The sequence below is a fragment of the Dermacentor andersoni genome, chromosome 6 (assembly GCF_023375885.2).
Source record: "Dermacentor andersoni chromosome 6, qqDerAnde1_hic_scaffold, whole genome shotgun sequence".
NCBI lineage: Eukaryota > Metazoa > Arthropoda > Arachnida > Ixodida > Ixodidae > Dermacentor > Dermacentor andersoni.
The window spans coordinates 176,362,973-176,390,790 of NC_092819.1; the positions used below are offsets into that span (position 1 = coordinate 176,362,973).

General features: G+C 44.1%; 1 long non-coding RNA gene and 1 pseudogene across 1 annotated transcript; one reads left to right on the forward strand and one right to left on the reverse strand.

Annotated features, from left to right (window-relative positions):
* The window catches only part of LOC140219041 (uncharacterized), a 500,311-nt pseudogene that overhangs the window by 174,922 nt on the left and 297,571 nt on the right, over positions 1-27,818 (forward strand).
* On the reverse strand, positions 10,871-15,211 carry LOC129382793 (uncharacterized). Its single transcript, XR_008610826.2, has 2 exons — positions 12,950-15,211; positions 10,871-11,054 (listed from the first exon to the last, which is right to left on the reverse strand). It is a non-coding gene; the product is annotated as an uncharacterized lncRNA (long non-coding RNA).

Sequence of the window (27,818 nt, forward strand, 5' to 3'; positions counted from 1 at the left end):
CTGACCGGCCGCTCTTTTGCGATGCTAGAATAAACAAGTTGTTCTGTTACCAGTCGATTCATGCTTTGCCGGGACCTTCGGATGCTTCCAGTTGTGCCCCAGGCCGCCAGGCCAACGCTACCCTTGGGGCTTGCGACCCATTTGCAACATCGGGCGTCAGCACTGAGGTTCCAACATCACCCTACTTATTATCATTTCAATTGGGTGGCCAAACTTGCCACTCATATTGACATTCACGTGAATGCTTAGTGTTTTTCTTTGTGTTTTGTTCTGATGTATACGTGTTCTAAGCTGTAATTGCACAGTGATCTATTTAGTTTTGTATTTCTGTGAATGTTACCCGTAAATGAAAAGGGATTCATGTCTGCATTTTGTTGTTTTCCTGTTCGTGTTTTTCGTAACTTCTATGACAATACTATATCTGCATTCATGTCAATTTTTTCGCCGAAGTGCGAAGTAACTGTATAAATAGTCCCGTTTATCCACATATTGTTTATATTTTTTATTGTTCATCTTGTACTTGTGCACGCATTGCTACGTGATGCCAAAGAAACCAATAAGGGACACAGACCTAGTCAAGCCGATTTTATGGCTTTTTGTCTGTGCCCCTGCTATCTGTACGTTGTATAGATACAAATAAAGTTCAAAGAAAAAAAAAAGACTGTACCAAAGAAGTTCCGTTTTGTATAGATCCTGGGCATCAACACCATTGAAGTGGACAATGCATAACACCAGCTAAGCAGTATGCAACATGACCCTTTTTATACAGGGAAGGATGTGCTACAAGGATGCTTGTATTACTGTAACGCTAATGTGCATGCTTGTAGAAAATGATCACAATAAAAAACTCCCCTCTTGCCTTGTGCTCAATGTTGAGGCTACCATTCTGAATCACAATTACTTTATCCCACGTAGCTAACAGTTTGCCAAGTCTCAAAGAGGTTTTAATAAGAATCTTGTCTCGACCACCCGAAACGTCAGTCTGTGTAGTAGTGTTACACAGTGTTGGGTTCAAATCTGCCATAATCATGAATCTGAATGAACTTGCCCACATTTAAGTTATTCTGCAAAAGTATTTGGCATCACTTCGTTGCTATCTATACGCACTGAGGTAATCACAGCTGTGAAACACATTTAGGTCGTACTGAAGATGCCAAAGGCCATGTAACATATGCATGGCCTTTGCTGTATCATGTTATCTGTTATCAAAATGGGGATTGCAACCAACTATCCAGAAAACAACGCGAGAAGAATTTCTGGCGGGCCAACTCTTGCATCGACCATATAAATGTAATAACTCCGAATTTCGCTCTACAATCTGCTATCGTCGAAGCAAAACTGTCAGACCACTACTTCGTTTGTTGCTCTTTAGCCCGGAAGTCAAACCCTCCAACAGCGGATAGCGGCAAAAAATAAATATCCATTTGTGATCCCAAAACCTTCTACAGACTGGTATCGGAATACGATTGGGAAGTGTTCTTGGAAAAAGTGTCCCCGATAGACATTTATTATAAACTTGTTGAACTAGTACAAGAGCTTAAGAAAGCGTCAACTCGCGTGGTTGAAATCAGGCAGTGCAATAAAGAAAACTCCTGGATGACCTCCAAAATACTATCAGCTATAAAAGAAAAAGATCTGCTCTGGGCCCAGTCGAAAAGGGCACCTGCATCTATCCTGCTACGGTCAAAGTTTAAGGTTGCAAAAAATAAACTAAATGCAATGATCCGTCAGGCTAAACGAGTACATTTCCGTAACAAGTCTAAGAATGCAGGCTCAGATACTAGAAAAACGTGGTCTTTGATTAATAATCTAAGAGGCGTCAAAAGGCGTGGCAATGATGAAAACGTTTTTGTGTCGTATTTCGGAACTGATGAAGAAAACATAGCTAAGGAATTCAGCAAGTTTTTCTCGCAAGTTTCGGGTGGTGCACAACAGCATCCCTTATTTTGTACTCTTAAGAACAGCACAGTCGAATCTGCACACACACCTTTGCTAAGTGAGCATGAGCCAAGTTCAATTATTTTTGGTCTTACACACAATAGATCTGTGGGAATAGATGACATTTCAGTTGATGATCTGCGAACCTTGTTCGACATACTAAAAGGCGTGTTGCTATCGCTGTTCAACAGCATTATCTCAAGTGGCAAGATCCCGGCGAACATGAAAGCGGCTATTATTACCCCAATTCACAAAGGTGGCGCACATAATAGGTATGAGAATTATCGTCCTATTTCAGTCTTGCCCTGTTTGACTCACATATTAGAAAAACATCTGCTGTTTACAATGACAAGTTTCTTAGATAAGCACAAAATCCTGTCACCGCGTCAGTATACAAGGTAAAGGGACGGGAATGCTTTTGGAGGACTTTTCGGACATGTTAAATCGTTCTTTTGAATGTAACCAAGTGGTGTGTGCACTATTTCTGGATGTCAGCAAGGCTTTTGACAGTGTTTCTTTCGCTTTTGAACAATTTTTTTTACAGCAGAGAACGCAATACGTCTCGATTGGGCGGGTAAAGAGCGCTTCTTTGCTAATAAAAGCTGGTGTTCCTCAAGGTTCCATAATTAGTCCTCTGTTATTTAACATCTACATGAATGACCTTTCAAACGCTGTGCCTGTAGGCCTGTATCAATACGCTGACGATACTGTCCTCGCATCCCAGTCGCCAAACTACTATGACTCCCTTTCTTCTCTTCAAGCTACAGCAACTATTGCTATAGACTGGTCCTCACACAACCTAATCAAAGTTAACAGCTCTAAGACTTAACTTATATGCTTTCACAGCCCGATGACGAAGGTAGATTTAAACCATCAGCTGTTCTTGCACGAATCTGATTGCTCTCAATGTCAGTGTCTACCCCTGAGCTATAAAACTACAGTGAAATACCTAGGCGTATATTTTGACAGTGCTGTTTCTTGGAATGATCACTTATCCCACGTTTATAAAAAGCTCCGAACGTTTATATGCTACACTTCCGACTGAATAACAACAGTTAGCGACGTGCGAGTTGATGGAGCCGCCCCAGAATATTAAGCATACTGAGGACAACCGCAACAAAAACGCTGGTGAGCAGGCCGGAAGAATGAAAAAACAAATGCAGCATTACGGGATGCTTTGCTACGAGCTATAAGAAAGATGCCTCAGCTCGCAAACAACGCTGTTCTTTGTAGGAACAAAGTTCTTCCGGCCAATGTCATGCAGCCACTGCTTCCTGCACCAGCCGTCACGCTTTCCTTGTGGTATCATAAAAACGGCATAACCATCTTCAGGCTTCTTGCTGCAGTTATATGCGCAACAGCCCGGCATAGCGCTAGCAAATAGAGCAGGAAACACAGCGTACAACGTTCGCTACGCCGAGCTAGAGCGCCGAGCCAACCGTGCTCAGGAGGAAAATGGCGCGAACGAAAAAGAAAAACACAAGCAAAACTCAAGATCCTCACGTTTCCAAGGGCAACGGCAGGGAGACCAATCGTCGTACAGAAAAACGGGGGCAAAATTGGTTGCCGCGGGGGAACGCGCAAGGGGCGAGGAGGAGGCGAGGAGGTCGCGCGGCTGCGGCAGAGTTCAAAGGGTGCGGCTACTTTCAAATTATCAAGGGCTTTTACCCGCTGCAAAGGTCAGTGGGTCGCCTCGCATTGGGCGCTCACGGGAAGACTACAAATGAAGCTGTGCAGGGTGATATGGGCTGGACTAGTTTTGAAGTGAGGGAAGCTCGCAGTAAAATTGAGTATGAAGCACGGCTGAGGAATATAGAAGAAAGTAATGGGCTGGGAGGGTGCTCAGGCGTCTGTACAGAAAAAACATTGATTCACAGTGGAGGAAAAGAACTAGGAAGCTTACCAGCAAGTATGCGGCCTGTAGGGTGGGCAACACAGCAACAAAGAAGGTCAATCGGAAAGTCAGAGAGACAGAAATAATCTCACGGGTGGCGGCAATGGAAAAGAAACCTGCCATGAGTAACTACTTAAGAGGAAAAAACGAAATCAGGAAAGAAACAATTTATTAACTCAAAGGGAAGCTCATTACTTTTCGAAGCGAGATCAGGATGCCTTAGAACACGCACCTATAAAGCGAGATATAAGACGCAAGAAGAAGCGTGTGCTTGCTGCAGTAAAGCTAGGGAGACTATGGAGCATGTTTTATTAGAATGTGAAGACGTCTACCCAGCGGCCGATTTAGGCGCCACTGGCCTCCTTGAAGCACTTGGGTTCAGCGAGAGCAGTGGAAAAGTAAACATGTCCGCAATAGGCATTAGTAAGAGGCGATTAGAGGATTGGTGGAAGAAAAGTAGGGAAACGACAAAAAAACGGAGACGTACAAAAGCACACTTCGAAATAGGGGATCAGAAAATTTGGGTGGGGTAGTTCATAGTGTTATTTTTCTCTTTTTTATTCTTTAACCTAGGTATGACATTAGGCAGTATAATAGCATGAACTTGGTGGCGCAACCCACCGCCCCGTTCCAAAGGGGACGCTCATAACATCCATCCATGCACAGGCAAGCGAATGTAAAAGAAGAGTTGACTGTTGGTCTAGTTGGTCATCCATATTTGAAGTAGTAACTTGGCGCGAATAAAACCACAGAAACAAGAAAGACGGACAAGGACAAGCGCTATCGGGGAGCGGGCGCCCTTTCCCGCAGCGCCGGAGAAACCAGTTTGGATGTTTGGCGGGGTAGCTCGAAGAGAGCGCTGCGTTCGTCTGGCGGGTCACTGACGGCAGCCAAAGGAATGCAGACACAAAGCGACAGTTTTGCGTAGCACGTGCACCGACGGAGTTTACCTTGTTCCTGCCTTTACGTTGACACCGTAGTACCACGGCCTGGTACGATGCAAAGTGCTGAACTTCCGTGACAATGCCATCAAAAAAAAAAGTACAGGTTTTGTTCCCCTTGCGCGTGAAAAATGCGCGTAAGCTTAGCCTTCGAGCTATTTAGCGAGGAAGCACTCAAGGGGATTTTTTTCTATAAAGATAATCTGGACAGATACTTTAGGATAACAGCCGAGAAAGAGCTTGCGAAGCTTATGGAAAGGTTATTATTATTTGTAATGACTTCAAGAATACCATCGAAAGGCCTCCGACCCAACTCACCAAGTGCAAAGTTTCTTGAAGAATTCTTTCATTCCTTGAAGAATGGGAAGATTACGCTGCCAGCCATGGTGTCGGATTTCCTAGCCCAGGAACTGCCCTTGGACTGCGTGTGACCATGAAAAGCAGTCTGTCCCTTTTAGACTACTTAAGTAGCTCACTAGGCTGCAAGTACTTGTTAGCGGCTAATCTTGGTCATTAGAGGATGGAAAATATCTTCGGTGTCGTAAGGCAATCATTTAGTTGTAACAACCATCCTTCACCTGAACAGTTTTTGATCACAATAAACATGCTGCAGCCTGTCATTCTGCACTCTGGTAAGGCCTCCTAAATATGGGAACTCACCAGGATACTTTGCAACCGCACTCTTAAAGCCACCTGATGTTGGAAAACGAAAGGCTGACCGCATAACAAAAGTTATTGATGAGCTCTTGGATAATGGCAATTTGGAGTGTGGATTTCTCTGTTAGAAACACAAGGCATGCAGCTAGTTGCAACATGACGACTGTGTCGAAAAGCACACTGACGTAGGTTAGTATATTACATAGCTGGCTATGTTGTCAGAAAGTCCTTAAAAAAGATTTCCGTGCCCAGAGTGTGCACCTTGCCTTTGTATTTTGCCTCTACAAGCAAAACATGGAAATTCATATTAACAAGATAGTTTGATCATGAAGGCTTGACCTACCCTTTCAAAGCTGTTGAGGAGCGTGTATCTAATGTTGAGGACACATTTACTGTGTATTTCAGCAGGAATCAGCTTCATGCTGAGCGCATGGTCTGCCTTTTGCATTTTCTTCAGGGAGCGAAGCTTAAAGAAATGGGGTGCAGTGAGCGTGGGCGGAGTTTGACAACAATCATAATTAAGTTCTATGCATTAATGAGGCTGCACGTCCTTGTGCAACCAAAGAACATGGAACGGAACACAAAGGGAAAAGCAGAAGCTACCGAAAATGAGGCGATGCCAGTAGAACGATAGTCGCGAAAATTCTCTCTGCACATACATATACACATACATACATTGCTTCGTTGTGCAATTAAAAAAAAAAAAAACTTGTAAGGTAGGCTTTGAAAGCGCTCATCAGTGTTTTTGTAGACTATAGTGTGCAAGATCATAGTGTTCAAAGCTGTAATAAACTATATGCACGAGACGAACAGAATGCATTCAATTTACCCTCTCCACATTTGTGGGCTGATTGGTGTCGCTTCTCTCGTCGAAAAAAAAAAAAAGAGACTCCGTTTTATTACAGCTGCTTGCGTAGCTTTCATCACTCTGGTTAAAATGACAGCGCAACAGAGACGAAGACGAGATACATAGAAACGCATGACAAGCGCACTTGTGTCTCTTCATGTTTCAGTTGCGCTGCCGTTTGGACTACCTACGGGCAAACTCACCCAAAACAAAGTTTTGTTTCATCGGTCGTCGCGATAAGCGTGTTCGCGAATTTTGTAAGGCAGATGGGACCTCATAGATTATTGCATGCCTGTTTTCTGAACTTCCAAACAATAGCGACCGGCGGAACGTGCCGATCACTTGCGAGCGTCCGCTGAAAAGCGCGCAAGAGCACACGCAGCGAGCGCCGGCGCCATCTGCCGGAGCATAGCAAAGTAGGTCTCCTCGATTTGGCTCACGGAGGAAGGAAACTAAGGAGAGGCCCTACCCCCTCCGCGCGCTAGGAGAAAAGTGTGGCGGAAATGACGTATAGGTTCTCATTTCTTTTGCTGCTTTTTTTTTTTTTTTTTCTGCATGGCCACGCCTTTTGGGCCACAATGGCGGCGTTGTTCTGATTTTTTGAGCGCGCACACGTGTTGCTCTGGTAGGTTTCGTGCCGTGGCAAAGGCGCTGTGTGGGCGGGTTTGCGTTAGTCACCGTGTCTTGTTGCGCTGTGTTACCTGCACCGTGCTCTGCCGGATGTTGCGCGAGCGCGCGCGCTCCGCGTGCGAAACCACGCGCAGCGCGGCGTGGTTTCGCGAAAGATGTAAACAAGAGAGGAGGGTGGCACAAAAGGCGGAGCATCGCCATGAGCAACGCGAACTTCCGGCTTCACTTTTGCTTCACAAAGAGTGACGTCAGGGCCTCTCCTTAGTTTCCTTCCTCCGTGATTTGGCTGCACTTTCTGCACAAGTTCAGGGGGTGCAGCACTCTAGCAGTCGATTGGGTGGATGGATGTTATGAGCGTCCCCTTTGGAACGGCGCGGTGGGTTGCGCCACCAAGCTCTTGCCATTACACTGCCCAATGTCCTACCTAGGTTAAACAATAAAACAAAAACACTATGAACTACCACACCCAAATTTTCTGATCCCCTAGTGCGAACTGTGCTTTTGTACGTCTCCGTCTTTTGTCGTTTCCCTACTTTTCTTCCACCAATCCTTCAATCGCCTCTTACTAATGCCTATTGCGGACATGTTTGCATTACCACTGATCCCGCTGAACCCAGGGGTTTCAAGGAGGCCAGTGGTGCCTAAATCGACCGCTGGGTAGACGTCTTCACATTCTAGTAAAACATGCTCCATAGTTTCCCAAGCTTTACCACAGCAAGCACCATGCTTCTTCTTCCTCCTTATATCTCGCTTTATAGGTGCGTGTTCTAAGGCATCCCGATCTCGCTTCGAAATGTAATGAGCTTCCCTTTGAATTATCATAAATTGTTTCTTTCCTGATTTCGTTTTTTCCTCTTAAGTAGTTTTACTCATGACAGGTTTCTTTTCCCTTGCCGCCACCCATGAGATTATTTCAGCCTCTGTGACTTTCCGCTTGACCTTCCTTGTTGCTGTGTTGCCCACCCCACAGGCCGCATACTTGCTGGTAAGCTTCCTAGTTCTTTTCCTCCACTGTGAATCAATGTTTTTCCTGTACAGATACCTGAACACTCTCCCAGCCCATTTACTTTCTTCCATATTCCTCAGCCGTTCTTCATACTCAATTTTACTGCGAGCTCCCCTCACTTCAAAACTAGTCCAGCCCATATCAACCTGCACAGCTTCATTCGTAGTCTTCCCATGAGCGTCCAATGCGAGGCGACCCACTGACCTATGGTTCCCATCGAGTCCTGATTGTACCGCTGATTTAAAGCAAACAACCGCATTTCCAAAAGGAAGTCCTGAAACCATTACACCTTTCCACATACCTCGAAGGACCTCGTACCTATGTATCCCCATAGCGCTCTGTGCTTCATTATGGCTGAATTTCTCTTCCCCTTGACTGTTATTGTTTTTTCCTGTGTTTCCATATATCTATTGCCTTCGTTTATCCATATACCAAGGTATTTATGTTCTGTTACCCGGAGTATTTCCTGGCCCTGTATCGCCACTGTCTGTTTACTGTTATATATATATTTGGATCTCCTTTTGGATCTCCTTTCTGGCTCGCCTGCATCTCCCATCTCCCGCTCTCTGCGTCGCCAGGCTGTCCATTTTGCTGTCCGGGATAACCTCTTGTATCGACGCAACTACCAGCCCGATGGTCGCAAGTGGCACCTGTTTATTCCTAGGACTTTGCGTTCCGACATGTGCGCGTCTTTCCATACTGACCCACAATGTGCACACGCAGGCGTTTTGAAGACGTATGAGCGCCTGCGGCAACGTTACTACTGGCGAGGAATGTTTACTTTTGTCCAAAAGTTTGTCCGCTCGTGCCCGCAATGCCAACGCCGCAAATCTCCGCCTCATCCGGCCCACGGTTTATTACAGCCGCTTCCGTGTCCTGCTCGTGCCTTCGACCGTGTGGGAATTGACCTGTACGGGCCGCTACCACTAACGCCGGCTGGAAAACGATGGATTATTGTAGCAGTTCATCACCTTACACGCTATGCCGAAACCGCTGCTCTACCTGCAGCGAACGTTGCATCCTTTCTGCTCCATCGTTTCATTCTTCGTCATGGCCCACCTCGGGAGCTGCTGAGTGATAGAGGCCGTGTGTTTCTGTCGCAGGTGGTTGAAGCTCTGCTTGCTCAATGCAGCATAGTTCACCGGACCACCGCGGCGTACCATCTTCAAACGAACGGACTTACAGAGCGTTTCAATCGCACCCTTGGTGATATGCTCGCCATGTACGTTTCATCGTAGCATACAAACTGGGACATCATCCTCCCGTTTGACACGTACGCATATAATACGGCTACACAAAGTACCACAGGATTTTCTCCATACTTTCTTCTCTGAGGTCGCGATCCTTCCCATACCATCGATACGGTCTTGCCTTATACACCAGACGCGTCAGAATGTGCTCCCGTTTCAGCCGTCGCCCGATACGCCGAGGAATGCCGTAAATTAGCCCGAAAGTTCACCTCTGCTGACCAACAATGACAAAAAGCCAATCGTGATGGCGACGCTACGAATCCGAACTTCGCTCCCGGCACCCTTGTCTTGTTGTCCGTGCCTTCTACCACGCCTGGACTTTCCACAAACCTTCTCTCGCAGTATGATGGACCATACCGCATCGTCGAGCGCACCTCTCCGGTCAACTATGTCATAGAGCCGCTTACATCGACATCCGACAAGCGCCGCCGTGGACGGGATGTTGTTCACGTGCGCCGCCTGAAACAATTCTATGACCCGCTCGTCTCCACGTCGTAAGTCGCCAGGATGGCTCCACTTTTGCACCGGGGGTAATTGTAATGAAGAAGAAGAGCACAAAAACAAGGCCAGCCAGATCGTCTCTTTCATGCCTGCTGTGCAACCAGTGGGCCAGCCGGATCGCCAGTGCTTAGCACGAGTGTGAGCCGTTCGGGCAACCAGCTGTTGCTGCTCTGCGTCACCTGCCTCCTCGGTTACGAAGAGACGTTACCCTCGGAACTGTTCAGTGCACCCATTACAATATATATATATATATATATATATATATATATATATATATATATATATATATATATATATATATATATATATATATATATATATATATATATATATATGGTAATGTGTGTGTATGTTCCTGTACATTGTCCATTTGACAAACCTGTAAAAAGATATATAATGTGCAGTTCGCACAAAAGCCCATTTTGGTGTAATTACACTGAATGAAGTGCATAGCATGGTTAGAAAGAAGGAAAGAACTATGCTACCCGGTACTGTTTCATATTTGAGTTTTGCAGTTTTTCTCTACCAGATGACAGTGAGCCCTAGACGTGATCCACGCACCTACTCAACAAGGCAGGTATGACGTAGTTACATGACTTGAATTACTCTCCTTTAAAATGTGCAATACACTGTGCAACCTGTATGCGGTCGTACTTTTTATGCTTGGTTTGAAAAACACTGAGCAGACACGGACACATCAGAGTGGTGACTTTAGGCCATGTGATCAGACTCCAGTGAACAATTACGGTGGCTCATGCATACAGCCATTCTTACAAAGGCAGCTTTTGCCTGTGGCAAGCAGTCACCTTTGGCTCCTGTGCTCATGTCCATATAGCTTTCAAAATGTCCCTTTTCCTACACTACCTGCTGTTTAATGGACATCTTGTCAACTACAAGGCTCCACATATTTTGATGGCCTCGCTTGCTATTCTTTGAGCAACTTAAGTGCACTTACACCCTCCTTGGAAAATCCTGCTTTTCCATTAACGCTATTGTCCAATTGCCTAAAGTTCAAGGATGTGGCAAACATGCATCAAACACTTTCCTCGTGTACCTGTATACTTGTTCAGAGTAAAGGTTAAAGTAAGAGCAAAATATCTCCGCTTAAGCAAGCACTCTGTTGGTGTTTGTTCTCTTGTCTGCTTACACATTCGTTGTTGCAAAAACAACTGATTTGCAGCACCAAGAATATCAAGCACAGAAACCTGCTCTCCGAATAAAATATATTGTGTGTGTTTTCTTTTTTCAGAACGGATTTCAGTTTAGCATTCTCTTTTTGAAAATGCCACCTTGAATGCCGCAGGCTTTTCATCTCCTTTCTTCGCTTTTGCTGCTCAAAGGCAAGTCTTGCTGCACGAGCTTGCAAGGAAGCCTTCTCAGGGGTGTCGACCTAAGATGTAAAACCAAGTGAAAAAAAACATTCTAACTTCTCAGTCAGTATGCTTTCATACCTGTGCAAATTTAAACTTCTGTTAATGCTATAAATAAGCCAGGGGACATATTGGGCTGCATTCTTCCTTCTTTCCTGTCGATATCAATGTTAATCAAACCTCCCAACTTTGGGACCTCGAAAGGAAATTCGCCAACCAAAGGTGGGGAGGGGGGCCAATGACAATAAAATGATGAAATCAATCTTCTTTTTTTGGCTCACAGCAATGTGAGACTGAATGGCTGCCAGTACAGATATTAGCCGTCTCAATGCTTGTACTGTGACCGGAGACTCCGCGTGCGCGTGTCTATATTGAAGGACCGCATGCTAGGTCCCGTTACAGTGGCCCATTTCGACTCTTGATATGCTTCACCATCATTTGTGTATTCTATCAAGTGCTGCAAAGCTGACCTAAAAGACCCGGCTGTTATGCAATACCTATTACACCTTTGTCTCACACACATGGTCTTTAATGAATGTCTCCATCTGAAACGAATTTGGCTACTTATGCCTACACACAAATGTCTTGAATTTAAATGGCACTTCAGCTAGCTAGCTTTCTAGTGCACAATGGCAATTATGACACGGCTGTGCTGCATGATACGCCTTTCGCATTGGGGTTGGAGCAGAGTTTTGGGAAATTTATGGCCGTGTTCGTACAACTGGAGAATTGGTTGAAATTCAGGAGTCCCCCAGGCACATTGGGAGAGTTGGCAGGTATGATGTTAATTGGTACTTCAAACTCTTCCAGCTATGACAATTTCCTACAATTATATCATAATCCTGCTTAAAAGAACACTGTACTATCACAGTTACCACTTTATCCACATCAAAGCACAGCCCGTTTAAGCCTTTAATATTCCATGTTCATGCGGATAAATGCACCACGTCTAGTTGGTATGCATTATTTGAAATAAAACTATTCTTTTTCATACACATCACTGTCTTCTGTTAGTGTACTATACTGAACTAACGTAATAGTTCTGCAAAACCCGCAAGGTGGAGAGAAGTAATTCATTAGGGGGAAAATGACACATCCATCCAATCATAGCAACTGCTACAAAGGAAACCCGTACGGGTTCCTCCAAAGAAAAGCCTCGTAGTTGAAGAAAATTCGTCCTGGTTCGTGACTCGGACCCGGGACCACCGCCTTTCCGGAGCAGCCGCTCTACCATCTGAGCTAACGAGGCAGCTAGCAGATGGCAGGGCGAAGTCGAATTTGTCGACAACTCGATGCAAAGGCGATTTCACTTTGCCCTGCCATCTGCTAGCTGCCTGGTAAGCTCAGATGGTAGGGCGGCCTCCCCGGAAAGGCGGTGGTCCCGGATTCGAGTCCTGGACCAGGACGAGCTTTGTAGTGAATTGCCTCACAGTAAATATTCCCATCTTGCGTGCTGGCACATTGTAAGAAAATACTCAAGACTAGCATGTCATATCATAACAGGTTACACTACTCGCACTAACACAATAAATGCACTACACTAGTCATCATGTGGGCCACACAACTCAAGGTAGCACCGTGGCTGAAGATTAGGAAGTTTGCTGGAAACACCAGTACTTTAGTATTTTACCTATTATTAATCTCCAAAAGCATAATCGTACTATGAAAACTTCATCCTAAGTTTAGTTCTTGAAAAAGAAAAGAAAGAAAATTGAAATGCCAGTAAAACATCAGAAAGCACTCGTGTATTTAAAACAGTTCTGTAAGCTTGTTTATATGACCTTGCCAGAATACCAACCACACTTACTCGTGCCTGCTAACTATAATTGGTAACAGCGACCTATAGATTTAGTAAAACAGACTGAACACCAGTTTTCGTGGAACTAATTTTTTAAAAATGCAATGGAAAGCTTACCGGTCAGTGTATCCAACCATACAGAGGTAACGTGGAAAATTCTGTGGAAAATTCTTGATATAAATTTTTTTTATCTGGAAACCTGCCAGAAACAGTGATAGGTGGGCATAATAGAACTTATACGCCTGCATTGGTGGAAAGCAGACAAGTGCAGCCCTAGATCTAAGGAGGAGGGGGAATAAACTATTTTAGGACAGCAGATTTCAGACCTAGGCCTCTCTACCTAGATGATGGCCTCGAGCCCCTGGACCATGGTGGCATCTTCGGCCTGCTGGATTCGCTTAAGTTGGTCTTCCGGTGCACAACTGAGCTGCGCGGTCTTCCACTGCTTTCTGGTCTTGTGTATTTTATTCTGCGTGGGTATCTGAGTATAAGCCTAAACCATATGGTGTAGGTCTGCCCTTTCTTGACAGAATCTACATCAATTCGTGTAAAGGTCCGGGTAGTAGCGGTGGTAGGCCATTGGGTTTGAATATGTATCGGTTTTTAAGAGGCGCCATGCCGTTGCTTGCCATCTACTTAGCGAGGATTGTGCTGGGAGGAAATGGGCCCTTCCCAATTTATAGTGTTTATAGCTGTAAGAAAGTAATCTTTGTGTAGAGCCGATGTTCTTGCTGTTCATGTTTTCAGAAGTATTGAAGTATTTCTACAATAATAGGTATATCCTTTTGTGGTTTCCCATCCAACTGATTTCATCATGTACAACTGAAAGCTTTTTTTTTATTTAATTAAGCTAACCTGAGTAGTATGCCAGTAGTGCTATTACTCTAGTGCTGCCAGCCATCTATGGCACAGTACTCGGGGTATTCAGCTGCAAACTCCTGCTCATACAAGAACACTCACGTTCGCCACCATGCAGTGAGGAACATCAGCACTCTGCCCTTCCACTCGTTGCCCTGAAGGCAGGGCCGCTTGTTAGCATGAACTTTTTATTTACTTGCTAATGTGCATACAATAAAGCAAGAACATATATGTAATATAAAGGCTGCAATATTAAGCAATAAGTATGCTGCTCTTCATAACAGGTGACTTACACAGTGACCTCATGGATTAAATCTCAAGTAAAAAGGTTTCATGGCCAGTTTGTGCCACTTATCGTTTTTCGCAACTTTCTGTGCTAATTCAAAACTATCATTCCTACTTGAACTACAAACAGCATGCTTGGTTCTATCACTATAAATGGCAGTCTTTTCATTCCCACTAACATCTTGTGACATGTTAAGTTGACGTTAGGAACTTAGGTTGAATAAGCTCATGGTCACCTTAAGCATTGGATTTATCAAAAATTACTTGAGCCTTTGGTGCACAATTCTGCTGCCTTCAGTTCTGTTGTGATCCTGACCAAGCTGAAAAAATGACAGAACAACTTCAATGTTACTAAACCATTGTATTCTGGCTAGAATACTGTAAGCTGGGTTCGCTTCATACATGACTTCTTATCACAACATCGAAGCCACAGACATAAATAGAAAGTCCTGGGTATGTTTGCACAGTCTTCTTTTACAGACGAGGTGCGTTTACCTGAGACATCTAGACATCTAGATGTCTAGATGTCTAGAATCATCAGCAAGATGCATACTTGCTGATGATTGCGTGATCTGCAAACCCTGAGGATACCTGCTACCTTCTATCTTACCTAGTCAATCTCTGTAAGTGGGGCAGTAAGCAAGTGGAAACTAACATTAATATAACAAAAGCTATCAGATTCGGGACTACGGCTAAAGCCGTGTTATGCAATTACATAATTATAAAACGTGCCCGTAGCCTCTGTATTCACAATATCTGGGTGTTTATTTGTCATCCGATCTGTCATGAACACTCACGTAGATGCGATTGTCACTAGAGTGTTTTAGTTTAGCGTCTTTACGGTCCTCCCCGCTCCAAGTTGCCCCGCTAAGCCACACGGTGGAGCGGTGGGGGATAGCACGTTTTAGTTGTATGTCTAGCCTGGCGGAGCAAAGGGATGGATGGATAGGTGCTACGAGTGTCCACTTTGGAAAGAGGTGGTGGGTTGCGCCATCAAGCTCTTGTTATTGTATTGCCTAATTGCCTACCTATGTTAACAAAGAAAAAAACAGAAAAAAGACCACGATGAATTCTCATAACCAAACATTCTGAACTTTGTTTTTGCAAGCCTCTGTTGTTTGTCGTTTCCCTACTTTTTGTCCACCAATCTTGCATTCACCGCTTACCAGTCTTTACTGCATACATGTTTGCTTTCCTCCTGCTCTTGCTGAACCCAAGGGCTTCAAGCAGGCCAGTTGTGCCTAAATCTACTGCTGGGGAGATATCTTCATATTCTAATAAAACATGCTCTATTGTTTCCCTAGCTTTACCGCAGCAAGCACATGCTTCTTCTTCCTCTTATATCTTGCTGTATAAGGGCGTGTTCTAAGGTATCCTGAGCTCGTTTCAGAAAGTAATGAGCTTCCCTTTGAGTTATAATAGATTGTTTCTTTCCTGATATCGTTATTTCCTCTTCGGTAGTTACTCATAGCAGGTTTATTTTCAATTGCCGCCACCCACGAGATTATCTCGGCCTCTCTGGCTTTCCGCTTGATGTTTCTTTCGTATTTGCAGTGCCCTCTGGCCAAATTCAGGGTAACGAAACAAAATAAAAGTACCTATTGACCACTTTTATAAGTAAAACGAATACATATAGCTCATTTGTCCACAAAGCATCTAAATGTGAACTTGTAATGCGTTACCGGTCCATTTTATCCAGTGGAAAATAAAGCCCCATCTTGGGGAATGCCACGTGATAGCCAGAGAGCTTGCATTTTGCATCCAATCTGATCCTTTCTGACGCTAACGTGCTGCACAGCACGCATCACATACTCCCGCGCTGCGAGGTTTTCGAATGGGTCAGCATGCGCACCTTCTAGGACATAAGTCTTCGTCTGTGCAAATCTGTCTTGCAAAGAGCAAGGCAGGCAAGGTGTCTCGATGCACGTGCCAGAGAGGGCGTGCACACCGACTACCCTTGCTAGGAAAAAATGGCAGCAACCTTCTGCTCAGGCAGCTTGTAAGCGGACCGTGTTTCTGACTCCGCTCGCCCGCTTGCAGCTAAGCGGAGGGCGCATGTGCATTCGCGCTTCCGCTCTGCTCAGCTGCTTAGCAAAGTGTAAAAACGGCAAACTAGAACACTATACTAAAGCAACTAGATCACTTGGCTTCATAAGGCACAATTTGCACTGGGCTAACTCCGAGGCCAAATTTCTTGCTTACACCACCTTAGTATGCTCTAAAATCGAATATGCCTTCTTAATTTGGAATCCACATGAGGCCTACCTCGAACACAAACTAGAGTCTCTGCAAATTAAGGTTGCTCGCTTCATCACAAGGAACTACTCGCATACATCTAGTGTTACGGAAATCAAATCTTAAATTAATTTAGCTCCTCTCAATATACGCAGGCTTCTGACACTATTGTCCTTCTTTCATAAACATTACTCCAATCGGTTGTCCCACGTTACTCTAAATATCAGACTAGCTTGTGACATGTGTCTTGATGGCTTGATCACCAACTTAAAATCGCACCCATCTTCGCCCACACTAATCCGTTTTTCCACTCACCTCTCCTCCTCGCTATCTGTCACGACTCATTTGTACATAATTTGAAGTTGTTCCTAGAAATCTGAACTACCTCTTGTCTTCCTGTTACGTTCCAGTTGCATTTCCTGATGTTCTTATTTAATATGCAATTTTGATTTCCTGTTTAGTAATGTATACTTAAATTTTTTTCCATTGTTTTGTAATGTAAAACAGCTCATTGGGATAAGTCAAGTATTTTAGGAACCTTGAACCTTGTCATTACTATATGTTTTTTCACTCATTCTATATACTCTGTAACAAGTCGTTTTTTGCACTAATTCATGTTGTTCCAATTCATATTTCTTGTTCAGTTGTGTACTTTTGGTATTTTTTGCTCCTTTCATTGTAATCCCTGCAAGAGTTGGTGTCTGCCATGAAAAAAGGGATACCTGGCCCATACCGTCGTCCGACTCATTCATGCTAAGGATATTGTTGAAGGGAGGAACTTGTTCTCATTAAGAACGAGGAGTAGGGGATTTATTTGCAGTATCTACATGAAGGGTGGAGAACATTACATCTGATCAGTCTAGCATGACTGAAATGCACACTGAACAGCCGAAAATGTCTGCTTAAACACTCTCTGTCCTTACTAGATCTCTAGGCCAGGGAAAGCTGCCATCCAACCTTCATCCAATCAATGCGTCCAGTCGTCGAAGTACCCGTCTTTGAGGGCGAAGGTTCACACACTCTCTTGCACTTTTGTTTCACTGAACACACCGAAACGAGTGGGCCTCATAGACAGATGTTGTCACGCTTGACTCATGCTGGCACGTCTTGGTTCCTGAGCTGACTCTGCAGTTAGCTGCTGAATCTGTCAAACGACCGTGACTATTACCAGAGTACATGGGGGAACGCGATAGAACAAACTTTTCCAGGAGTTTTCTTGCTCCAATTGATCCCTGAAAGCGACGGCGAACCAGCTAACAATCCTGTCCGCCAAACGTGTCTAGCCTTACTGGCTCCGTAGGGCGATTCGAAGGGGGCGTGTTGTTGGCTTCACGAAGCGATTCATTGCAGCGAAGCTAGAAGGTCACTATCCCCGCTGGCCAATCGTAACATCCCCAACCCCTATGCCTCCTGGGCTCTTTAGGGTACTTGAACAAAGAAGAATGTTATGGAAGTTAATATGGCCGGCATAAACAGCAGCGTCGCAGCAACATGGACTGCTGCGGACGGTGGCGCCAGGTGTGCTGACGACGTTCTGATGATTATAAGCTGGTAGTGCTCTTTAGTGCCTTATCCATCCACGTCAAACCATTATGCGCCGCGTGGACCATATCTTGAACGCCGTGTTCTCGTCGCTTTGCCTTGAAGAGCGGGCCCATATCTTGAAAGCGATCTGCGAAAGGGGCAGGGTGCGGTGTGTGCTGAGAGATTTGTGAGCGCTGCTTTGATCTCGTGGTAGCAACAGGCAGAACAAAGGTAAAGCCACTCGCTGCAGCATGCTCTATCTATATTGTATGCACTTTTTTTTTCACTTCGTTGAGTGCTTGAAGGCTGTTCACCTCCGCCGTGGGTCGGCCCAGTATTGCACTATCTCTGGGATCGGCCCACATTTTTATCTTGCGTTATGGACGTTGGGTAAGCATAGAAATGCTTACACATTTAAGAAAATTTTAACACCCAGAACCAGCCAATTAGTACCATGCCATCATGTTGCAGATACTTTTATTTGAGTAGGTAGAAAGCCTTTGTAAACAATTAAAAAAATTTTGTGGGCTAATGAAAGCAGCTGTGTGCTTAGGCGTCGGAGAGGCAAGAAATTACAACTGCACTAGAACAATTTGCTCCGTCACACATAACAAAAGAAGTGAAGGTGAATGTCTTATGAGCATTGCAAATGACATGTGTGCTTTCATATGCACTATGGCAATATGCGCAAGTGTATTACACCCGATAACAATGCAAGAAGCTCGACAAGAGACTGCCGCGAGGCTATGAACGGCATCCAGAAGGAAGTGCCATAGCACAAATGGACGCAAAGATGGCAGTGGTGGACACGAACAAATTGCTACCATTCCACGCACTAAAGCCAGTGACCTTTATTTCACCTACATGGCTATTCTTATTGCAGGCAATGACTTTAGTTATTGTTTACACTTGTTTGCATCACTTCATGTACCAAGTAGGAAGGTGTAGTGCCTCCTGGTGCACTGTAGGCCACGCAGCAGACTGGCTTTTTCCCTTTCTGCTTTATTTTTCAGGCTTGCAGTTAACTGGATTGGTATGGCTTATGATCCTAGTGGGATTCAATGTCTCAAAACAGCAGTAAGCTGGAATAATTTCCACTTGGGATTACTTAAGGTGCATTGTACATAATTATGTCTGCCATTTCGCCTAAATTGAAGTGCAAGTATTACAGACATCGATGAAACTTCGACCGTTCGCCACTACTGTAGGTCCTCCACAGTAGATGTACTTTCCATGTGAAACTTTCATCAGCTCAAGATATATTTTACTCTACTATATGCAGGGCTCACAAACCATGTGCCATATTTTCTGGACTATAATTTGAACTGTTGTACAAGTCACCCCCTTTCCCCCCTCTTTTCACAACTTTCAAAGAAAAAAATTTGTATATAGCTCATTGTATAAGATGCATCTATTTTAACTTGGGTCAGCATCGTGAAATGCGATTGTGCATGTTTATACACTTATCCTAATATGTCGTGTCTACTTACCCATTTCAGGGCACTAAACTTCAGCAAAATTTTTTTATGAGCCGCACATTTTAGCAGAGAAAATAAACTGCAAGTACATTGCTGGAGAAAAAGAATGTCTCATGTTGGTCTTGCATATATAAGTTGCACTGATGTATAAGATGCTTGGACGAAAATTAAAAGAAAATGGTGCCGCCTATGATTTGTAAAATACAGTACCTAAATATTTTAAATGCTCATGAATCAGCTACGTGAATGAAACATGATTGGAATGATAACGATAGTTAGGCTTAGACATGAACTCGTAAAACAGTTTCAAGTGTCCAGTCAGTGCTCTACTTGACTGAATTAATACCTTTAACTCAAAAACCCACATGACTGCATAGCCTTCAAACCATACGTTCACAGGTGTGTCTGCTCCTTGTAAATACGGATGAATGACTGATAAATCAACTATATAAATAATTGCTGAAAGCTTTAATTTACCATCTTTATATTGACATTAATCAAATTATGTGCATCAGTACAGTCAGTAACAGTGATGTTTATATTTAAGTTAATCTAGAAATGCTGCACATGTTTTCGATTGCCGACTTTGTTTTGCCCTTCCATGGTGGCATGCCACTATGGAAATGGCAATAACTTATGCTATGGAACGTAATTGGAAAATTAAGCTCTAACTGAAGAATAGAAATTGTAAATAATGGCAATATTTAGCAAAGGAAATAAAAGTTGAAGACATTTTTGCCCTGGGTAGGATCTGAACCACAATCTTCACATGTCCAGTCCAGTGCAGTGCTTTCACAATGGTTCAGTAATGTTTTTTGTTCGAACAAGGTTACGAACAGTGAAGGACGAAATTGGCAGCCTAGCTGTAAACTTGGTACACACAATAAATTTCTTCACTTACGTACCCGATAACACTGGTGCAGATAATCCCTATGACCGTTTATCAATGACACCAAACATTGAAACACTTAAATATGTAATCTTGCCTCTTCAAATGTAATGTAATCGTGTAGTGTAATTCAGAAATGTAATCTTGCCTTTTCAGCAGCTGAAGGCTGCATAGCACCATTTCCTTGCAAAGAGCTGACCTAAAAAGAAAAAAAATTGCGACAGCTTCAACTATTTAACACACACCATTGCAAAAGGTTTTTGTAAGTCAATGTAACTCATTATTCAATTAAAGGAATTCTAAATAATGGTATTAAAAATGTTCATCAGTGCCCATTTCACTTCCTTGTATGCTCGGTAATTTTTACTTATGCTTCAACTAATTTACACTTTCTCTTTACTCTCTCAAGACAAGCTGCGAGAAGGCGTGTCCATAGATGCTGTACTGGGTAATGTGTGGTCCAACGTGGATGAGCGTGCCACCGCATTAACCTGTTAAGCAAGCAGGATCTCCGCAACATAATAAGGGATGCCAGAGTATCAAAGACCGAGCGGCTGCATGATAATGACTATGTCAGCGTGCAACTCTGGGTTGAGAGGATGCATAGTGAAAAGGAGAAAACAGTGCTCTTGTTTAAACACCAAGTCCAACCTGACAAAAGTGACATTTTTTAGAGAAAAAATGAGGACCCTTTGGATGACAGAGATTTTATGCTAGTTATCATGACCACACCACAACAGGAGCTTTTCAAGAGGCTTGGAACTGATTGTGTATGTGTCGATGGAACACATGGAAGAGCAGGTGAGCAGTACTATATAAATGCATTAATAATAAAAGCAAAAAAGAGGGAATGCTGTTTGAGAATAATTGCAATAGGTATGATGAGTGGTATTCCTTCACACTTATGATTTTTCTCTTAATTTCTCTCGCATTTTTTATTTCATGCAGTTCTCAGTTATCAGTAAACAGAGCAAGAATGAATTCAGCGCTCTGTACACTGGTGATATCATTCCATCGCTACTGTCCTAATCGCTGCATGCCCTGCGTATCCTGTCTGTATTGTCGCCACGCAGTTATAATAGGTCACATAATACAGCTTCTATCACAGTTGTCTAGAGTGCAGAAACAGTGCATTGCACTGTGTATTAGGTCCTTCTATCAGAGGTACAGCTGTCTTGAGGCTGTTTGGCATCCTGAACTGTTTGCCGATTAGGCGAACCACTGATTACTGCTGCAGTCAAAGGTGCGTTTTCTTGGGGGCGGGGGGTGGTTCCCTGAGGACTGCGAAAACAAAACATTTAAAAAATCAGGCAGTCAAAAAAAATTAATACGTGCCTTTTACTGGAATTCAAAGGGGAGTGCTAGTCGAAAACATAACAACAATCTAGAACTATGAAACCCCAGCTGTTTACATACTCTTTTATGGTAATTTCAAATACTATATAAATCAGTTTTATAGCAAGTTGAATATGTTTTGTTCTGTACAACGACAATGTGTAAAACGTAGGCATCCTTGCCCCCAATTTTTTTATCTCTAAACTTCCATAATTGCCGACCAGTGATGGCGCATAATCCTCCAAATCAACTGTAGAATACTGAAATATGTTACCGAAATTGATACCGAAATCATTATGCACTGTTATGTTTTAAAAAGTGCATATAAGAAGTGTTAAATTAGAACCTGTGAAACCTTTTCAAAATGTTTAGACAACCAGTAAGTGTTACTCAAGATTTTATCTTAAGTATATAAGTGATGAAGATCAACCCCTCAGTGGTGGTCCAGCATTATACCGGCATTATACATCACTTCCGACAATGGTCGTGCCTTCCGCACTTTGAAGGCAAAGCATTTCAGCATACGAAATTTCAGCTGTCCTTATAATTAATTGCCTGTATGGGGTACGTGGCGGTGTTGCAAAGATACCCGAATTCTCATGCATGCCCGAAAAATAGTTTGTTGGGTGTATATCTGCTTGGTAATGAAGACGGCTAGGACAGTGCACATTAGTGACACAACAGTGGCCAAATGCTTAGATTCCTTTTAAGTAGAGTGCTGTGTGCTTTTATGATTTTGGTGGAGTTAGCATCTGAATTTGCCATACACACACCTGCAAATTATCTATTTACTAAACTCACGCAGACATAATATCACTATAATGAGAAATGCATAGTCTTTTAGCTGTTCCCTGCAGAATGTTTTCTAACAACTGCTGTGATAATGGATGGATGGATGAATAACTTTCTTGAGGTCCGTCAGTACGCGCGATTAGTACGCAGCGGGCCGCTCCCACGTCGGGACAGAGAGGCCATGCCCCTCCGCCGCCTCGCGGGCCCGATGGACAGCCCAGAGCTGTGCTTCAAGGTCCGAGCTGTGTAGAGCTCGGTCCCACTCTCCCTTGGTGGTCGCGGCGCCAGGGGGCAAGCCCAGAGCATGTGACCAAGGCTAGCTATATCCTTACAGTAGCGACACGCATTGTGAGGGTGCGCGTCCGGAAAGATTTTGTGCAGAAAGGCCGGGCATGGGTAGGTGCCCGTCTGAAGCCACCTGTACGTGACTTCTCGTGCTTTATTGAGTGCTTTGTGCGGTAGCGGCATGGTTCTCTTGACTAACTTATAATGCTGGGTGAGATCGTTGTAAGTGACGAGGGGATCGCGCTCGCTTGCCCATCCTGCCGAGAGGGAGTCCGGGCTCGCGCGGTGACTTAGACCCCGTGCGGTCTCGTGTGCTGTCTCGTTGAGGTTAGGGAGCGGCCCCTTCAATGGTCCCATGTGTGCCGGGAACCAGGTGACATAGTGTGGGGTGAGGTGATGAGTACCAAGTATTCTGCCGACGGTCGGGGACATGCTCCCTGTTTCGAAGGACAGAATTGCCCTCTTGAAGTCGCAGTATAGCGAACTTTTATTGTCTTCTAGGAGTGCAAGGCTGATGGCCGCCTGCTTCGCCACCTCAGGACTATCAGTGCGGACCGTGCACGCGTTGATGACCATGCCACCTATGTTGACCACCGCTGCTGCATAGGCTCGTTTGCCAGGATGTTTAGCTGCGTCCCTAAAGCAGCATGCTTTTCCGGAGGCGGCTGCCTGTCGGAGGAGTGCTTTGGCTCGACCAAGTCTGTCGGTGTTGTGCTCTGGGTTCATATTCCTGGGCAGAGGGGCTGCCCTGATCTTTTTCCTCTTGTCGGGTGTTAGCCCGTGGCTGTTACACTCGATCTCCCGAAGCGCAACATCAATTTCTCGTAGGATCCACCTGCCAGCAAGTGTGCTGGACAGCCTGGTGATCTGTGCCCGTTCCTGTGCCTCCGCTATGTCGCTCAGCGTGTTGTACATGCTTAATGCGTCCAGTGCTTGTGTGCATGGGTAGACCCATGGCTCTCTTGGCGACCTTACGCAGGAGCGTTTCAAGCTTGTCTCTCTCCACTTTGGACCAATAGTGCATGGCCACGACGTACATGAAGTGACTGATTACAAAGGCCTATCCAAGTCTAAGCAGGCTGTCCTCCTTGAGCTCGTGATGCCGGTTGGCTACTCGTCTCAGAAGGTGTGTGGCATTCTCAGCTTTCGTGGTGAGCTTAGCGACTGCGATGGTGTTCGAGCCGTTCACCTCTATTGTCATGCCCAACATCTTGATGTGACCGACCACTACAATGGGTAATCACAAAATATGCTGCTGGCGTAAAGGCTGTACAGTAAAAACCACAAAAGCATGCAAACATGCACATGCTGCTTCTTACCATTTTACAGGCAGCCATGGGAAGATAGAAGCGGGTGACTAGGTCATGTAACCGTCTCCTTGATTAAAATAGTGTATCTAGACAGTGGGACATATATCTCCCACTTTTTTAATTCATACAAAATGCTTGTTTGCTTTCAAAGTTCACTTTGTAAGAACAATATCTGATCACGAATATACTGTTAATGCTTCACACACAAAACAATTTGTTACCTTGTTGTGTCCATGAAAGGGTTCTATTAAGAATAATTTTTTGGCAGCCTTGTTGACAGTTTGACAGCATCATTCAGCGAATCTTTAACAGGCACTCTGCAATACTTTTTCAAGAAGGAAAACCAGCCTACTGAGTCTCCAACACATGCGATTTTACATTTTATCGCAATCTTAATGCAGCTGGCACATCTGGGTTTAAGCTCATATAGTGCTAACTAGGCCAGTTGGCACATGTTGCAGCACTTCATTTGTCTCCTTATGTCCTGTGTGTTGTAATGTTGTGTTTTTTATTCAAGCTCGTACTTCTGAGAAGCAAGCAAAATGCAGCTGACTTCATTCCATTAATTCGACTCTGACGGGACCGACGAAACAGATTGAATTATCTGGTGGGTCAAATTTAAGAAGATGCAGAAGAAATGCCAACACACACGACTGATTTATTTGCCATGGTTTACGTACAGATTCTAACATGCCCCAGAGTGAAACACACGTCCGCTGTCTGTGTGTCCAAAGTGTAAACTAGCACAGAAAGGACAAAAGCACCTAAAATGAAAGAGAAATGAAATGCGCACAGAATTTTTATTTTAAAAAAATGGACAAGGGTCTAATGTGTTGCACATCGCAACCAGTTTTTCCAAAGTGAGCTTTTCCGCAATACATCCGTATTATGCGGTAAAGCATACAAAAATCGCCAAGGAAGTTTTGTTAAAGATGACACATTAGAAATGGGTAAATACCGCAATCAGACGTCTTGATCTGCGATTATTGCTTGGAGCTCCTCCTGGGCAGGCAGAAAATAGGCATTTCCTGGAGGAGATAAAGTCTGTTTAACACATATACTGTCCTCTAAGGTATGTCACCAAAGGGGTCGCTTATTGGTTTCACTGTAGGGGTCAGCATGCATGCCGACTGCTCAAGTTGGAATTATTGGGTGAAGGCCTATTTTAGTACCAAAATAACTAAAGTTAGGACCTATAAAAATGCACGTGTGCCGGTTGGGACTTTCAGCCGGGATCAAATTTATAGGAGTCTACTGTTCTACAGCCACTGAGCACTGCAGCATGCCAATGTTCTGCTATGTGTAGTAGGAGATACATTCTTGCTGCAAAGTCCACTGCCGTGTGGTACAGTCGACTTCTGTTAATTCGACTCCGCGTAATTCAATCCTGGCCAAAGGTCTTCGCCGGCGGTCATACATTTCTACAGTCCCGAATCTCTTATTTTGATTGTAAGATTGGCCTTCGCAGAATAACTTGAACTTGGAACAGTGACTCGCTGTTGACCCCTATGGTGAACCCAATAACGACCCCTTTAGTGGCAGCACGTCTACCTCGGCGATGCTTAGGAAACAATGTATGCATTCAACACGTGTGATCGCGTGTCGACAACTCCTATTTATGCCTGCCCTGGGAAACTTTTCAAGCAAGAACCATATATCACAACGTTTAATTACGGTATTTACCCGATTCTCATGTGTGCCTGATATGTTAGCACTAGCAGAATGCAATAGTTGCACACTTTTCTTTTCAGTGACAGTGGTAAGCTCCCAGCCATGATTTGGTAATGCCTGCCATATGCATTCCAACCCATTTTTATTCTTAAGTAAATTTTCCTTTTCATGATCAGGGTCCCTTGCGAGCAACTGACCTAGGTAAAATTACTCCTGTACAGACTCTAGAGGCTGACTGGCGATGTGAATTCTTGAACATTGTCTTCTGCATATTAATCTTCAAACCCACTAACACTTTTTTGGTTAAGGTCCTCAATCACTAGTAATTTGTCCCCACTGTTGCCGAGATATTCACCATTGATCCGCACTCCGAATGTGCTGCAACTGCAGATTTGAAATGGCATTAATTAAAGCCAGGACAAGAATAGGAAGGACCATTGCATTGAGGAATGATCAGGAAAGGAACTGTGCCGCCGCCTCTTTGAGGGAGCTTGAGCTCAAAAAGCAAAGTGTTGGCTGACGCTAAGACGCTAAGACCCACATCTAAACCAAAATAAACCCCTTAAAGAAGTGAAACGCAACACTGAGGCATTATGCGCAGGCTGAGAGTATGTCAGGACAGTTGAGCTTGACTGTCCAGTTGCTTGGAGAATCTCACTTGTGACAAAGTTCGGCAATAATACCAATGAGCTTGCTATCAGTTGATACAAATAGCTGTATTTGCTTTTGTATGCATCTCTTTTTATTCGCATTTTAAAATGTTCGACTTTATTTGCCGTGAGCTAGACCACTTTTTTTACAGCGAAGCTGTCTATGGCTACGATCTGGCGGATGGCATCCGCGCATAGACCAACAATTTTTCATACAGTGGGCCGATCCCGAATAAAGTGCAATACCAGGCCAACCCGAGGCAGAAGTGAAGGAGGCATTAAGCACTCCCCATATGTGGGCTGATACCGAAGGTCGTGAAATGCCAGTCCAACCTGCGGCGGAGATGAAGCAGGCTTTAAGCACTCCCCACACATGGGCTAATCCCATAGGTAGTGCAATACCAGGCCGACTCGCGGCGGAGCTGCAGTTCACAATTAAGGGGCCCACATACACAGCTTCGCTGGTCATCCTTCACAGAGTAAAAGGGCACCGAGTTTCTTTCGAAGATATTTTAGTAGCTGTGCACTTTACAAACCCCTCTTTTCAGTTTTCTGTTTTGAATAAAATAAACATTACTCCTTACTGTTCAAACTGGATTGTTGTTTTTATTTTTTTAACATGCTTACCAGAGAGTGACAGCATCAGGTGACATGGTGTCAGCCCATCTTGACATAAAACAAAGTTCTGTGAAACTTGGCGAAAACCTGAAAAAAAATCAGGGAATTTGAAAATGTCAACTTGGTCGACACATTGTTCTTCTAAGCATGCAGTATGGCACATAAGCTTGGAGGTTAACGTAGAATCTCGAGAACACATTAAGGACCGCATAAAGAGCAATGCAATGATAAATGATAAGAGACAGCAAGAGAGTGGTGTGGATAAGAGAGCAAACGGGGATGGTCGATATTCTAGTGGACATTAAGAGGAAAAAATGAAGCTGGGCAGGCCATATAATGCATAGGGTAGATAACCAGTGGACCATTAGAGTCGCAGAATGGGTGCCAAGGGAAGGGAAGTTCCATCAAGGATGAAATTTGAAAGCACAAGTTCGCATCAGCTAGTGCAAGACAATGATAATTGGAGATTGCAGGGAGGCGCCTTCGTCCTGCATTGAACTTTAAAATAGTGTGATCAATGCGTGCAACTCTTTAAAAAGAAATTTGGGACGGAAATAGCTTGCACAGTTCACCAAGACACGAAACCAAATTCGTATGCTTTGCCACTAACACGGATGTATTCTAGCGAAGCTAACTTATGAAAAGCGGCCCCCATTGTGCAATCATCTAGTTCATTGTTGGAACAGCTTGTGAAATATAGCATGATGTGTTGGAAGGAGCCCTGTAACTTTTTTTCTTTATAGCACGCTAGAAGATGCACATGCTGAATTTTTTATAATTAATGCCAGGTGATGTGCAAATTAAGCAGTAATTTTATGCAGTATTAAAACGTACCTTAGTGTAACAGTACAATGAGAGATGTAATCAAGAATTTGTATGTATGCACATCTGAGTGTGCATGCTGTTAGATACGGGACCTTTTCTTGAGCCTACTTCAATTTCACCAGACCACATCGAATCGCGTCACACCTAATTAAGGAGCGCAGAAGCACATCTACCACGTTCCCGAGGCGCGGCATTCCAAAAAAAGCTGGCGTCCCCCACCTCGTGCGCCGC